Raw genomic sequence first — 15,886 nt, 5'->3', positions numbered from 1 at the left:
AAATGTATGTGAATGATAGACCCAAATCCGTTAATAGATATTTAAAAGATGTTACCGTAATGTATGTTGATGTTCCTGTGGATAGAGTTTCAAAAAATGTTGTGTCTTCATGTGAATACTTCGAGTGTCTTCTAAAAGATTTAGAAACAAATAAGCACTCAGGAAATTACACCTACAAAAAACATATCGTTTGACAAGGATGAAATGTTGTCGAATAATAAGTCCACCATGGCTTTAATCAACATTCCATTTAATATCAAATCGGAGGACCTACCTTGTATTGTATTGGCCACTGAAGTTTTACAAAATTCCAAATGTTCTATGATAGTACTGTACATTGTGCCACTGGTATATTTCCTTTGGCCCATCTTCTAAATGCCCTATAGTACGTATCCGTTTCCTCATATTTAGGGAAAATGTCTTATTAGGGGAACTAAGTATTACTATGACATATGGTTGCAATTATAATGCCAAATGAGTAATGTAAAATAAAGTCTTCTAAATGTAGATTTCCCTCTTGAGCTGTGATGACAGTCTTTCACATTTGTTTAATCTGTTAGGCTTACACTACATAAGAACTGCCTGTTTATTTTCAAAAATGCTTGAGAGACTACGCACTTGACTAACATGATGAAAAAATAAATTCCTCCCTATTTAGTTTACAATAAAGGAATTGATGCAATAAACATCAGCAATGTTCGACATAACAGGGTGGTCAATTTTATAATTCCGCTATATTTTCAAAACTAGTATGGTCCTTTTATAGTCAACGCTTACATCAAAACTTTTGCATCTACATAATGAAACTACAAGCAAGCGTTGCAGCACCTGGATTTTGAACAATACATGGAAAACCCTCTGACATGTGTCTATTCCTACTCGCCTACTTTTACTGCCCCTTTGTCCATATTATTAACTGAGAAGTAACATAATTCAACATGACATCACATCGACAGGTGATCTCTCATGGTCCTAAGTTTAGAGAACTGAAAAATTGTGTGAATGATAGACCAAAATCTGTTAACAGAGGTAAAGAAGCTGTGAAATATTTATCATCTGTTAACAAAATAAATAGTGATGTTCCTGTGGATAGAGCTTTAAAGGGTGACACCTTTCAGATGGTCAAAATGAATATGATAATATGCTTTCTATAAAGATTATTAATTTGCGAATCATAACAAGCAAAACACAAAAGCACGCAAATATATTATTAAACCTTGAAAGTCTTGGATGAAGATGACAGTTGTCTAGTTTTGTTGTATTGTCTTCCGACTTGACTTTTGATGGAAAAAAAAAGTGAAATAACAAAAATACTGAACTCCGAGGAAAAAATCAGAACGGAAAGTCCCTATTCAAATGTCAATATGAAATTTCAATGTCAAAAAAGACATCAAACGAATAGACAACACCCGTCATATTCCTGACTAGGTACAGGCATTTTCAAATTTAAAACATTATGGATAAAACATTGTTTTTAGTGCTAAACTTTTCACTTGTACGACGATCGCATCAAATTCTACTGTACCGACATCGATGCGAAAACAAAGTGCCCTAAATAGGAGTAGAAAAACAACACGAACCAAACTAAACACTGGGGTGCTGTCAGGTCCTCCGGAATGGTAAGTATATCCTGCTTAACATGTGGCACCCATCGTGCTTCTCTTGTTATAACAAAGCTGGTAAATACTGTTATTCGGTAGGTCACATTTGTGAAAAGGAAACGGTATTTTAGTTACGACATGCTAAAAAAAATAATTATTAATTCACGTAAACTTTTATTTCTTTTTCTTGATAGTTGAAATTTAAGCATGCTATTAAGCCATGTCTGCATTATAATATATATATAAGTCATTTTTGTATCTCTTTAATGCAAATTAAGGTGATGAATCTTCAATTTGACCTTTTCTATGTGAACTAGTAAGACTCAGCATTTCAGTCTTGTACAAAGCAGGAAAATAATAAAATCGTATAAACATGCTTTCAACCCGAATCATCCTCCTTTTCGTCATCATTATATTTACCAATCTGTGTTACCATGAACTATCATTGATGTGGTCATATTGATATCGAAAACTTATATATATAAATCAACTGTTTTATTTCAAAATGCACAAGTATGGCGTATAACGCATGAATCCCTTGCCTTGAACTGATTTAAAAATTCTTTAGAAGCCGACGCACAACCCCTGTATGATCTTATATCTTTGATGGGTTACTTCCTTTGATATTCATTAATATCTTTTTGTTCATTGTATCGGAAATTTAAAAAAAAAATAGGAGAGAGACGAGACGTGTCCCTAATTTTTTTTAACAGACCATTGGGAGTATGTTTCTTAAAATTGAACACTTGAACACTTTAATATAACAATAAGAAGATGTGGTATAATTGCAAATGAGACTCCAGTCTAAAATTCGACTAATGAAGATAGTCGGCAAGATACATTCGTTACACAGTGTGTTAGTGTTAATATACAGGGTCATAAGATTCCATATGAGGTTCTCTTTTCGCTCAAACCCGTTATGGAATTTACTGGACCCGTATGTATCGTATTAGGTCACTAACATACTGTGAAACTGATAATGTCTGACTAAAATTTAAACGAATCAGTTATTTGATAATGTTTTCAGTTAGTTTAATACTACAATTTTAGAGGAGATATGATTTATTGATTAATGTTTTCTGAACGTACAAAGGTTCAATATAAATATATAAAAAAAAACAATGATGAGAGAGACACGACAAAAAATGATCCAGCAAAATATAAAATATAAAATCATTTTTCATAGATATTTTATTCATCCTCTTTGTTGGTTAGTTGTAGCCTATTAATCTCGCAACTTTGATTTTTAGACAACCAGTAACGCCCAATTGAACAGCTTCTTCTTGAAGATCTTCTTATACTAATAGTACTATGCATCGTATTCCGCTTGAATATGATATAGTTATTTGAAATAATCCAAGACGTAGGAGGTGGTTTATAAATTAAAATATAATTTTGAAAATTAAGAATATGGTGAATTAAAAATAACAGAAATAAATGATTTAAATGATTTAAAGATTAATGAAACTTTCCGTTTTCTGCATATTAAATTCACTATTGACAATATTCTAGTAGATCATTTCGAAAGAAACGTTGAACTTTCAAATTGGTTGTAAACGCAACTGGTCAAATAAAATTTGCGATGCAAATTTTATACATTCATATGCATCAGGTTTTTCTTCGCCAAAATCACGATCTTGCATGAGTTAACTTATCATTTCGTTTCCAATTGTAGTCAAATTTAACCTTACATCCTTCTCGTGCATTGCATCAGCAATTATTTAATTTTATTCATCTTAAAAAAAAATAGTTCGTGAGACCACGGTAATCCGATAAGCAACCAAATGATCTGCAATAGTGGGTGAAAAAACATGTTATAAATTCCATGCGGCCGAAGCGAGCACTATTTTTGATTTATCTTCATCATTTACGCACAGGAAACGTATTTGAAATCCAAAGATATAAAAGAATAGAAAGAGTTGATGAGCTATATGACGAAAAGGACACACAAAAAATAGTCAAATCAGTCGAATGTAACATTGATTGATGCATTCGGCAATCCTCGGTACATGTAGAATCCGCTACTCTCCTTCTATGAGGGTACGGAATCGGCCGAGTTGAGACGAATGTGATTGAATTTTAAAACCTTAGGTATCTTTATAATTCCAAAATATATAAATGGACCATTGATTGGAATTGTAAGGATTTGCAGAATCAAAACATTGTCATAATTCTTATGTCTGCATTTTCATACTGGTGCTCGAGGACGGAAGACATGGTCTTCAATTTTTTGGGGGTATAACATTTTTTAGTACCAACATATATTAAATATATTTCATCATTCACCAAAACAATTGATTGATAAGCAATGTTTCTTTCTATATTTTGTTGGACAGATGAGTAATCAATGATAAAATCATTTTCGTGATTATTTTTTTTTCGTCCGATTTCAGATTTCTCTTAATGTCGGTTGGCTACCGGTACTGTCACTGTTATAAAACTGAACGTTCAGCTCCTCTTTCTAGTACCTCGAATAACTAAGGAAAATATGATAATGTTTATTATCCCAGCTATCAAACTTATTTCGAAGAAATTAAAATACGTTTTTTCTTCAAGTTTTATACTTATTTTAAACATGGTATCATTTATGCAGTACAGTGACAGAATACAAAAGAGGGGCTATACTGAGTAGTGTCGTCATACGTATGTTGTTGATACAGACAAGATAATGGCTAACTTTTTTAAATTGTTATTTGGATGGAGAGTTGTCTCATTGGCACCCACACCACATCTTTCTATATCTTAGACAATATATATTGTCAAAATGTTATATACGGAAGTTTTCAAATGCGGGAATTGAACCCAAGAATTTTACAGAGAAGGGCATATATTTCTAACTGAATAGAGAAAAATGACTAAAAGAATTACAGAATACAGAAATGTAGATATCCTCCCCTAATACAGACTGTAATATATAGCATTGTGACGGGCAGTTTTGTTTAATCTTTTAAAGGCTTTTAATTTTGAAAAGAATGTTGTACAAGGTGTTGTTAATAAATGTAGCGGACAAAATATCATGCCCTTTCAACTGACGTCCTAATTTGATTAAAGAAATTAAAAGCTTCTCTCCTTGTGCAACACGAAAAAGGGAAGAGCAATTTTTATGGCTTCTTGCCATTGCATTATTGTTAAATCGTTTTGAATTCGGTATCAAATTTATATTACATGTAATCATAGAAGCTTCATATCTTGAATATTGAAAACAGGTTTAAATTATTAACATGCATTACAATTGATATAAAAACATCCGGTTCGTTTTTTTTTTCTTTTTCTAGATTTACACTCTAACAATTGATTGATAAAAATTTTACATAGTGTCTTCTTATGTCGTCTGGATTACAATATATTATTGATCTGTAAGTGATATATCCGCCATCCATTATAACTATCTAATATGTTTATTTGGTATGCCATACTCGATAAAAGTGCGGACGTGATATAAAGCACTCTTTACCAAAATGCTAACGGAGATTACATTCAACGGAGGTTACATTTCGACGATTTCGTCATCTATGAACCATAATAGAGTCATAATATGTATATCTAAAGATCGAAGTTGTACTTAAATTTAATGTTGACACCGATATCGATCTGTTGGATGTGGAATTTATTTTTAGGATTGATGTTTGTTTAGAATTGGCTATTCCACAGAGATTACACGCTTAACAAATCTCTACAGTTTTCAACTTTGCTTCGTTTTTCCGACTGATGTAACTTGGAATAAATGACCATTGTTATAAACAAAATTATGTATGGTAACCTTATGATCAAATTTTACTCATATTACACTATAGTGTACTAAATATTTTGTACTGCTTGGTCTTTTACCCATCAACGGAATGTTTAGCTTTTCGAAGAAAACATTATGGACGGCCGGTACGATCACTATCGTTGTGCAATATGTACTAAACTTTATAAAAATTAAAAATATAGATAATAAAGAAATTTAAAATTCTCAGATATAAGTATAACAAGCTACTGGTATACAACTGGAAGTCGTTAGGTTTCCTTTCTTACGGTGGGACAAAACAAAGTCATAAAATGGGCGCTTTAACGGAGAACCAGTGTACGACGTCTGATCTGTGTTATTACCAAACGTAACTTATCCCCCATTCTGACTGTTTTGCTAAGTGTGAAATCGCATTACTATAAGACGTGTCAAGATACTTTTCTATCCAAAGTTCATGTATTTAGTTTTTATGTTATATTTGTTATTCTCATCGGATTTTGTCAAATATCTCATCGTTTGAAGTTGTAATTCTTATTTTTTTTCTGTTGTATTCGTGTGTTATGGTAAAGATAATTAATCACCAAGTTCATTTATAAGATTTTAGTTTGGTTCAAATAAAATTATACGATATATTTGGTTCACAGTTTGATTTAGAAGAAATACCGACATTGCTAGATGATATAATTAATTATCTAATTACTACCACAATTTGATATTAATTAGTATTGACTTATATCATTGTTATTACTGAATGTTATATCAATATGACAAACCTAATCTTGAATTGTATCCAAATTTTATCCTTTTTTAGGGAATTTCTTAGAAATTCAAATGTGACGTCACGTTGTCCGTAAATCGCTTTGGGTAACTCGGCTGTGGATTTATATGTGCTAGTTTAGATTGTTTTATGTATCCGTCTTTATTCTGTAGCTAGTAATTATTTCGGTTTTATCATGTATATCTACTATATAGTCATTTTATAAAAAAAAAGATACTGTTTGCAAAAGTATGAATTATTCTAAATAATAAGGATGTTATTATCCCAGGCAGAAAACCTTAGCCGTATTAGGCACACTTTTTTGAATTTTTGGTACTCAATGCTCTTCAAATTTGTACTTGTTTTTGCTCTCGAACTTTTTCATCTGAGCGTCACTGGTTAGTCTTGGGTTGATAAAACGCACTTCTTGCGTAATAAATTTTAAACCTGGTACCTTTTGGTAGCTATTATTCGTGTGTTTCTCTGTCCGATATGTTCTTCCATGTATTTGTATTGTAGTCCTCTCGTGTAATGTTGTCATTTTAATGTTATATTTAACATTGCCATAAAAGCGGGAGGTTTAACATGCCACAACACCAGTTACAACCCACCATTTTTTCATAAAATGTCCTGTAACAAGTCAGAAAAATTACCATTGATATATATTGAAGTTCGTGTCTGTGAGTGTTACATTTTAATGTTGTGTTTCTGTTGTGTCGTAGTTATCCTCTTATACTTGATGTGTTTCCCTCAATTTTAGTATGTAATTCGGATTTGTATTTTTCTCAATTGATTGATGAACAGCGGTAAACTACTGTTGCCTTTATTCAAAAATGAAAAGGTCACAATTGAAAATCTAAAATCATCTCTTTTTCAGTAACGTTTTGTTTTCAACCGACCCTCATAGTCAATTTCTAAATATTAGTCCGAATCAATTTACAAAATTTAAAGCTCAAAAACATCAAACGAATGGACAACAACTATCACATTCCCGACTTGGAGCAGACATTTTTTTATGAGAAAAAGTTGGATTGAACCTGTTTTTATAGTGCCAATCGTCTTACTTATATGACAGTCGCATTAAATTCCATTATATTTACAACGATGCATGAACACAAAAGACATAATAGGTAAAATTGTCAAAAAAATGGTACAGCAGTCATCACTGTGTCACAATCTCAAATAGAACAAAAACAAACATTGAAGCACAAAAAGCATCTATCAAATTTCACATTCATTGCTTACTTATATATGTATTTTAAATCAACCCATAAAGGATTGAAATATTTGAAGTCCTATGACTATAGTGTAGAGTCGCGTGTTTGACGTGAGAATGTAAACAGGAAGAAATATAAAATAGTTTTGTCGATCAAAGTATTTTCAAAATAGTAATTTCTCATGGTGAATGGTGGTATACAGGGTCCAAAAATCAGAAGTTTTGTTACAACATATTTCAGATAAGACCGAGATTTAAAATTATACAGAAGTTCTTATCTTTTAAGAAAACACATATCGTGTAAAGGAAAAGTCACACGTACAAAACACACAAGGAAAAAGTAACAAACACCACATTAACGGGATGCAAACAAGTACGGAGCCACGTCGAATGGATATCACAGAAAACAGACCAAACAGTTAAAGTAATAATAATATTAGTACAGAGAAAATAAAAGAACAATATAAAATTGTATCAAAGGGGCACTAGCTGTTAAATTCATGGACTCCGATTTGACTGAAATTCTCATATTTGATTTATAACAATGTAAAACATTTATCCAAACTATCAAAAGTCTAAAACAAACAATTTACAGAGCATGGAGTAGATAATATATAGGTTCGTTTCGTGTGTATTTTAGTCCAGACGCCATCTAATTAACTATCGATTTGACCTCAGATGACCATATAAGCGATGTAAACATAAATAAAGATATGAATAGATTAAACCAACACGTGCAATTGGATTTTTATAGGTCTGTTTGATTTTATTTTATAGATTAAAAATAGATGTTTCTCATTGCTTTAAACCGTATAAGAATGATTTTATGTGCATCTCATTAGTAATCAAATGATTTACCGTAGTTTCACTTTCATTGTTGACATTCTTTATCTTTAAATAACCAGTACACGTACAATGCATGCGTTTTCAATCTCTAGCTAGGGGTTAAATTGAAGTTCACATGAATACGGATTTAAAGAGGTCGACTCATTCACTTGCAAGTGAATTACTAATTATCAATGTTTCTTAGCGTAATTTGACAAAATTGAGCCTTTTTGGCTGCAAAAAGCGAATTGTTATTTCACTACTTCACTTTCATTATTGAGTGAACAGAAAAAAAATCAAACTTTAGATTTTTTATATATCTCGTAGCTAGTGCCCCTATAAGATGATAAAAACGCCAGTACGCAGAATCCATACAGCAAGAACATCATGTATTATTTTTGAAGTTGATACGAAATATTTATCAACAAGGTCTTAGTACCTTCCAACGAACTTTTTCTAGAAAAAGGACGAGACGTTCTTTGATATATCCCAGGTTCATCAACTATCTGCTCAGACACGGATGACGTTTTACAAAGATAAATTGAATTTTCAATTTTATGATTGCCTAACAATAACTGTGATTGATTTAGTAAGAAGATAGTTGGTTATAATTATTCTGATAGCCGCTCTATGACAGAAAATCAAAAACATGAGTTATGATTATGTTTAATATTCTAAAGTTGTTTTTCACAAATATATCCTTGTGGAAGACTGCATGGAAGATCATTCCATCCGTAGGTTTTAAAACCACAACCAGTCTGACAATAATGAGCCCAATTTTCTCTCCGTCCGCTATTTCACCAGATAACCAGTAACTAAATGGTATCCCAGCTTTACCAGATGTCCACCTCCACTCTCCTTCCTTTCTTCTCGATATCGTTTAGGCCTATCCATACGTCAGCTATGAAAATATTTTTTTTTTAATATAGATTTAGCAGGTCTCATATCTACTAACATGTATCAGTGAGACAAAAAAAAAAAGGAAAGCAAATGCAGTCGTTACACAATTTGTACAAGTAATGAAAGGAAATTGTCGTTTGATACATGATAACCTATTTATACATAATATATTAAAACTTAAAGTCTTCATAATAATTTGAAGGTTATATAGTCGCTATCAAATTACGAAAATGTAATTGTTCATGAGAGATACACTATTCATAAAGACAAAAAGATAAAAAGTTAACATCTACGGGTTATCGTCGTTGGTAAAGAATCTTTCACAAAAAAGCAAACGCCTCCACGAACGTAAACCCTCTTTTTCAGGCAAATTTAAGTTAATGCATTTAGCTTAAGCAATTGACAACATATGTACTATGGATGGAGAGTTGTCTCCTGGGTACTTATATCACATCTTCTTATTTTAATGTTTACGATAGAAAATACCATGTAATGCTGAAATCAACCATGCATTCTCTGCTACACTTTCAACCTTTACCAAGTAACCACCTTTTTGCTGACATTCATTCTACAATAAAACATGACACGATTAAGGCCTATAGAACGAACCATAGCATAGTCATAGATATGGTTATCTAAAAGCCTTTTCGTCGGTTACAGTTATACAATGTAATGGGAAAAAAAGAAAAAAATACCGTGATTACAGAGGAGAAAGTTGTACTGTTTATTTTAACTCCCGGTTTTTGTTAGAGGCTTTTTATAGCTATAACACCAGATTTAATTCACATTTTTTTCCATAAAAAAATTGCTGTACCAAGTCAGTAGTATGACAGTTGTTTATAATCTTGTGATGTGTTTTCGATTTTTGCCATTAGCTTATGGACTTTCCAATTAGCATTTTTCGGAGCTCGGAATTATTGTTTTACAAGTATTTCTGTTTACCACTGTTTCAGCTTTTGGAAAATTGTTGCGCTCTCGGTACATATCTTTCGAATCATATATTTAGATTTGTGGAGTATGTAGTTGACTTTAACAACTGTTTAAAGGTGTCTCTGATATTACACTTTGAACTGATTATTAGTATCCAAAATGAGTTTTAGAATTTGAAAATTAATTACAAAGTTATACATAGTAAACTAAAATCATAATACATATAACATATTGCTATCTGATGCGTAATTAGGTTAATGTTATAAATAACATGACGAGAGGGAAAACTTCCAGCGAGACCGTGCCTAAAAACATTGTTTGTTTTGATAATGGATCAATTCAATCAATAAATTGAGATGTGGTAACAAAACAGGAATGACGATATATACTGTGCTTCACAGTTTTTTTATTTTTTATTTAGTGCTATCCTTAAATAATGTTTGTGACATAGCAAATTTAAACGTCGCTTTAAGTTGCTATAATAATTGCTCGATATTCTGTTTTATTTGAAACTAACAAAATTACTTATCATACATATTTTTTGTCGCGTATTTTCATAACATTATTTTTTGGTGTATGCTTCACTGGAAATGGTCGTTTGAATTCTTAACAGAAATTAAATTACAACAAAACAGATTTATGTTATTACATTAAATTACCTTAGCGTTATTCCTTTTTATACACGAGTAAATAGCAATGACCCATAAAGAACACCCAGTTATGCTGACATGCTCCTGTAAAATAGAATAAATAAGAAACTTTATAGATGGATGCATGAAATGTCCTGTATCTTCCTGTTGTCCATATATCAATATTATTACATTATTATTAAAAAAAATGACAAAAGAAAAATTGACCAGAAACATCGTCCGCTATCTTTGGATATACGTAACTGCAGTTACAGAGATCATATTTGCCCCAGTGATATATACTACTTTTAAAAGTAAACCAGCACTTCTTTTAAATTTGGCAATCAAAAAGACTGATATCGTTCTTTAATCAGATAAAAAAAAAACAATAAACATTTTTTTCACTTAAGAATTTTAATTTTGTGTTGGTATACAGTTTTGAAACGCTTTATGCTCGATTTCCAAGAACAGTGATGAGGTCGCATTCCCGTTTCAGGAGATTAGTTAAATTTTGAAGAGGTTGTTTTGAGTTTCAGCGGTATAATGTACATTCTTATTGAAATGTAAGTTTATTTTACAATATGCAAATGTTTGCGTATGTTAGTTATGCTTTCGAGGAATGGTGTATGTTGCAAAACCTCAGTTGTTTGCATTTTTTCTCTGATTTCGAGTTAAAAGTGTGTTCTTTAAAGCAGTCTGTAAAATTAAATATAAAATTCTTCTTATTTTGTATCAAATATATAGAATTCTTTAAAATTCTTATTTTATTTTTTATATGATATCTGATTGCGTAAGATGTCACATTCAAATATGACAATTGTACTTACTTTTCTTCAAATAATTTATTTCAGACTTCATGTTTTTCATTTTCTTCTGAATTCCATTCAATAAGGATTTAAATTGTGTTACTTTATCTTTCTAAATTATTCCTTGAATACTGTTTATTGCTACTACAGTATATGATCCTGATTACTGAGGGTGTGAACTTTGTTTAGTCTCGTTTCTGTACGGTCTACTTGTTTTATTATCATCCACATGCAAGGATTATAGGACGATTGATCCGATGAGTCTGAAGAAAATCTTTTTTCAATGGCGAATGAAGGGGCAACGGACAAAATCAATAAAAAATTGACGCAAATATGCATTTTGTCCACAAAAAAAAATAAAGACAAAACCTAAAACATATAAAATGCTCTAATTTTTCTGTAATTTCCAGGAACTGACACAAAAAATGTAAAAAACAATCAAAGTACAAAGTAATTACTTGTTTTCGTGACAATTATTGTAATATGATATTGAACATGTTGTATAGCCTTATTATTGTTTTAGTGGGAACAGATCACGTTTCATCAGTTATTATTGAAAAACGTAATTGAATTCAATTGACTTTTCTTTTAATTGATACATGTATGTGTGTATCTTTCTTATTCATTATGATTTCTAGTTTTATTCTATAATTTGTTTATGTACACGTATTCATTTACTATTATTTATTTGTTTTTTAATTTTTTTTTATATATTTCAGTATGAAAACTTGTCGTTGAGTTAATATCGCTATAAATGAACTAATTGCATGTTCTTTTTAAAATGTGGTTTATTTTTGTTTCCTTTTTGGGTTGGTAACATTTTTTTGAAAAAAAAAATTGCCATTTATCTCCATTCTCTATTTCTTTATTTTCTGCAAGTTTCATTATATTCCTATCGTTTCGCGGTTCAATTTTTTTCGGGTTTAAAGATGTAGCCTTGACATTTGGTATATGATATCGAACACTTTACATGTTTTTCAAACTGACAACGCTTAAAAGAATACTTTTCCATGTAAGAGTTATCTCCCTGAACACTGTTTTTCTTATGTTTTCTTCTACTTCGCAACCCTAGGAGAAACAGACAAATTTCATTTTTCCAAATTGCTTTTTATAGCATTAGAATGTTACGTTTAGTTCTGACTGAAGCGTCAGGACGGCTCTCTGTGACAGTTATCCCCCTTTGTTTTTATACTTGTTTGAGAGTTCCTTCTCCTGGTGAATACATTTTTTAAGTTTATTTTGTAAATTGGGTAGCAAAAGATGAACATTGTTTTTAGTTGTATTGTACTAAAACATAAATATGTGTAAGTTCATACAGCCAAAACTGGTATTCATGCTTAGCTCAAATTAGATTTATATATTAATATCAAAAGTACCAGGATAAATATTTATTACGTCATACGCGTGTTTCGTCTACATAAGACTCATCAGTGACAGTCATATCAAAATATTTATCAAGCCAAACGAGTACAAAGTTGAAGACCATTGAGGGTCCAAAATTCCAAAAAGTTCAAATTCGGCTAAGGTATCCTATGCCTGGAATAAAAAAATCCTTAGTTTTTAAAAAATTCAAACAAATTGAACATCTCAGTTCTGAAATAAACACCATTCACTATAAAATATTATATGCTTAACATAACGATTTGAAATTTTTCCCTTCATTATATTGTTATCGATTTGATTTATTAACATGTTAAACTGAGGATTGCCTTGTACGCAATTGTAACGAAACTGGTTAAATTACTCTATTTGTCACGATTTCGGAATAGGTTTAGTTAGTGAAATTGCTTTATCTGAAACACCAAAGACAAATGTATGCGTACCATGCTTTAGAAATTCAATATAGTAATCAAGACTATCAAACAAGTTTCCATTAAAGTCATACTTCAATTGTCCGGACTCCTCTTTTGTGTGTATCCTCAAATGTACCGTTTCATTCTTTATCCTAAAATATTTCATGTATATCAATTAACAAAAACAAATATTATTTTCTCTTCCATATTTGAACGAGTCTTAAAAAAAAGGATTTCATTCTTGTTCATTTATCTGTCGTACTGAAAGTGTTCATTGATATCCATTGTAAATAAGTAAATGCATGATAAATAACTGAAACATGACGATTTGAAATTTTTCCCTTCATTATATTGTTATCGATTTGATGCATATTTTGATAGCATTGGCAGTCATTTATGTTCGTGGGTTTTAATTTTCGTGCATTGGGGAAATTTACATGTTTGGGGATATAATTTCGTGTTTTTGCCAAATAGTTATCAAAGGTACCAGGATTATAATTAAAAACGCCAGACGCCCGCAGCGTCAACACAACACTCATCCGTGACGCTCACGTCAAAATAGTTATAAAGCCAAACAAGTCCAAAGTTGAAGAGCATTGAGGACCATATAGTGGGAGATATTATGGACATAATTGTGCAAATAGTGATACAAGCATGAAATTTGGTATATAGGTTGATTAAATGATAATTAAAAAAAATCAGCTGCTGGCCATCAAAAATTTTCATTTTTTTCAAAATGGCAACCGCTCATTTGGAAATGGCGTCATATCCGATTGGCTACATTTCGTAAATCCTTTTAAAGCTGTTTTATAGGTATTTTAAGATGTAAGTGTTGTTAAACCTCAATTAAAGTTCCTGAAGTACGACAAAACAATACATACATAAAGAAAAAAGTTACTTCCGGTTCCAAAATAGCGGCAACAACGTGGAAAATGACAATTTCATCATTTCTATCATCTGAACAAGAGATATGACGGTCTTTGTTCTGTTCAAATGCATATATACAGGTTGCCTATCTTATAATTATCTGAAATTTATACACACCTGTACAGGGAAGACCAGAACGGTAGCATTCACAGCTTGATTTCTTGCATTCAGATTTCAAAAATCCTGACACGTAAATGCAACGGCAGCCAAAGGAATCCATTTTTGTTTCCAACTGTCATTGTTTTCTTTTCTTTTATCCAACTGGAGTGAACATGAACCTGTCGAATGCATAAATCTGGATGAGCCCAAACATGTCCACCTTGATATGCTTCTCTTTAAATGTGATCCGGAAGAGAACCTCTGGTAGGCAGAACAGCATCATAAAGCCGAAGCTCCCTCGTTAACAGCAAATGCTAATGTTGTCATACATGATGCAAACAATTGCTTCTATGTTATCAATGTCTGTATCTGTGTTTAGATACTAAAGCGGAAAATAACGTCCGTTACATCTTGGAATATTTTCCATGTGTGCCAAGCTGACCTCTTCACTTTACCATAAAATGCCGACACAGTGTCACATCCATTAAATGCATGGCAGAAAAGAAGAACAACTACACGAGGACCAAACGAATTTGCTATGACATGTAGAGGAAGCCATAGAAAGCCTTCATTCCTTCAAAAACATATTCACAATTTGACCTCACCCTATCTTGCGAGTGCTGCAATTTCTAATACTACCACATCTGTGTCAGAACTACTAAAAATTACTTTTTACAATCATTTTCAGCAGCATGCTTATCATGGATAATCATTCGTGTATTTGTTTCTTCGTGGTTACAAGGGTATAGCTGGGAAGTATCCGTATTGAAATTGAAAAGAATATTTTCACCTTGAGTAAACTAAGCGTTTTTATAAATCACTAAACAAGCAATTCTGTCGGCAAGAAACTTGAACAAATCCGTTTTGTTGTCATCTTCACAGAAAAAACAACTCGGATTACTTGGCGTGTTACCAGAGCCAACAACTTTCCGTCTAGCACCAGTAACTTGCCTTTTTTTCTCGTCCTAGCCTTTAAATCGTTCACTTAAGAAGCATAAAATACAATGTCTACTCTTGGATACTTATCATTGCAAGATTTTAGGCTAAAAGGAATATTCATCAAATATTTTGCCCCACGTGGTGGCCTGGAATAAACCATTGCTGCTCCACAAACGACAAATGCGTCAATTTTGATCTGTTGATGGGAAATCGCAAAATGTCTCAAGTATACCCACTTGCATTGATTTAATATCACTTGTTAATGTGAAATTCTGAGACAAAGACGTTTTGGTTTTCATGGCTAAAGAAATAGTCAAAGTCAAACCGTCTACTTTGACAAGAAATTAAAGAAAAGAGATCGCAATCACTTGTTTTTGACAAAGAAGTTTCCAGTTTCATTTTACGCCTTTTATAGAGAATTGTTCTTTTTTACCTGGTTATAAAAAGCAGATTCTCTTTCGTTTTGCATTTGCTTCAAAAGATCTTCGTATTGTTTGGACCCAATATCTTTGAGTTTATATACAAATCTTACCTGCTTCCGAATCAACAACTTCCTTAAAGGAGTCAATGGTGTACAAATCTGACGACTCTTCTAGAAATGAATCTCAAACTCGTTCATCACTTTTGAAAGCCTTTGAAGTTTCGAAGAAAAACTATTGTGTATAGTAGAGTCTTCATTATGTCGTTCATCTGTTGTAGAATCACTCAACCCACTAGATCTATAAAATACATCT

General features: G+C 31.8%; 1 long non-coding RNA gene across 1 annotated transcript; it reads right to left on the bottom strand.

Moving 5' to 3' along the window:
- Window positions 1-8,786: 8,786 nt before the first annotated feature.
- LOC139498405 (uncharacterized) lies at window positions 8,787-13,339 on the bottom strand. Its single transcript, XR_011657926.1, has 3 exons — window positions 13,218-13,339; window positions 10,619-10,693; window positions 8,787-9,597 (listed from the first exon to the last, which is right to left on the bottom strand). It is a non-coding gene; the product is annotated as an uncharacterized lncRNA (long non-coding RNA).
- Window positions 13,340-15,886: the final 2,547 nt, after the last annotated feature.

The sequence above is a fragment of the Mytilus edulis genome, chromosome 12 (assembly GCF_963676685.1).
Source record: "Mytilus edulis chromosome 12, xbMytEdul2.2, whole genome shotgun sequence".
Lineage (NCBI taxonomy): Eukaryota > Metazoa > Mollusca > Bivalvia > Mytilida > Mytilidae > Mytilus > Mytilus edulis.
This window is presented reverse-complemented; position numbering and strand designations above follow the sequence as displayed.